Here is a 1,921-nt window from a genome sequence, read left to right as displayed (position 1 = left end):
GGAAATATGGAAAAGAGGATCCTGCGAGAGCGGGCACTGCTGCGGCAGTGGAGAAAAACAGATAGAGGCTCCTGCAGGAGCAGGCACTGCTGGGATGCTGGAGTGAGGATGGGCTATTATGGATGGATAAGGGGATGTTTAAAGAGGGTTAGTTATGGTGGGTCACGAGTTTGAGTGAACAGGGATGGACTGGCGTTAAGGGGGTTGGCTGATGAGGGTTCGGTGATCTTCTTTTATATGGAGACATTAGGGTATGGCGGAACAGAGAAGTAATGAGGAGCATGAGAGGAGGAGGAAAGATAGCTGCTGGAGCCACCTACGGAGATGTGCTTACGCTTGGGACGGTTCTGGTAGTGGAATAAAGAGAGGGTAAATGGCGGGCATTGGGGCCTGCACCATTAGCGGAGGAATGCTCACACTTGGGACAGCTCTGGGAGTGGAAGAGAGAGGGGAAAGGAGGGGAATGGCGGACAACGGGGCCTGAGCCAAGGGTGTTCGGAGGGATGGGTAGGGCGGAACATAGAGAAGGAAGGGGGAGCGAGAGAGGAGGAGGAAAGATAGCTGCTGGAGCCACCTGCGGAGACGTGCTCACGCTTGGGACGGCTTCGGAAGTGGATGAAAAGAGGGGGACAGAGGAGGTGAACGGCGGGTATAGGGGCCTGCCCCAATATGAGAGGCAATGTCACACTGGGGTTAGACTGTGGGGCTGCAGGCCATGAGTAGGGAAGAGGGTTGTCGGAAAAGGGGTTGTGGATGGGTCTGCACCGCTATCGAAGGCATGCTCGCGTTAGTGTCTGTTACGGGAGCTGGAGGCCACTGAAAAGGAAAAAGGAGGTAAGTAGCAGCAGGAAGAAAGTAAGGGTCTGGGTTGCAAGTGGAAGCAGCTTCGCACTTGCTTCACGTGTTGTTGGTCACAGGAAGGGAATCCTGAAGAACCTATGTGCAACCTGCACTACAACCGGAGGCAGCCTCGCGCTAGTGTTTACTACGGGAGCTGGAGGCCCGCTGAACAGAAAATTGTTTATTAATAGCATGAGGGAGCGGAAGAGTTGTGGGCATTTTTACAAATGGAGGCAGCCTCATGTTTGCTTCAGCTGCTGTAGCTGTAGGCAATGCGAAGGGGTTGGGGTGTGTGAAGTCTTGAATCTGAGTTGCCTGTACTGCTAGCAGAGGCAGCCTTATGCTAATGTCTGCTACTTGAGCTGGAGGACACTAAAAAAGAAAAAAGGGGGGGTTAGACGTAACATGATGCAAATACTGGGATGTGCAGGCCAGTGTTGCAAGTAAAAGCAGCTTATGCTTGCTTCTGCTGCTGTAGATGTTGGCTACGGGAAAGTAGAGGGATTAGTAACATTAGAAAATTCCTCGAGCCTTGTCCACATTAATATGTTCCTGTTGAAAAACATCTTTTCCTCTCGTTTTGGCCTTCCAGCCTTTGAACGCTCTCCAGAGTGGATATATTTGAGGATGCTGTTTTCACGTTGTAGTATGGACTGTAGAAACAGAGGCTTTGAAAACGAAGCATGTTTAGTCTTGTAACACATTCTACCAATAGACATGTTTATAGCAGTTAACTCGCAGTTATGTGCTATTCACTTTCACATGGTTTCTAAAAATTATTTTGCATGCTTTTCATATTACAGTCCTAAAAGACAACAGAAAATTTACTCACGATTGCTGTCCTGCGGAAAACACGAGGGCAGTTGCGTTTTAGATCAATTCTGGGTGATCGCACCAGTAAATGGTGAAATATTTCCATAAATAAATTGATCCTGCCAGAAAATTTAAATGAAACTTATGTCTGTATCATCTGAGTGAGGTTTGGACATGCACGGTAAGGCAGGTGTAACGTTAATGGGTTCAGACATTCCGGTGTGGATAAAAACTCTGAAAAAATGCCTTGTTGGCTTCATAGATAAAA

Source organism: Carassius carassius, chromosome 16, assembly GCF_963082965.1.
Source record: "Carassius carassius chromosome 16, fCarCar2.1, whole genome shotgun sequence".
In the NCBI taxonomy this organism is placed as follows: domain Eukaryota; kingdom Metazoa; phylum Chordata; class Actinopteri; order Cypriniformes; family Cyprinidae; genus Carassius; species Carassius carassius.
Note: the sequence above shows the minus strand (reverse complement) of the source record.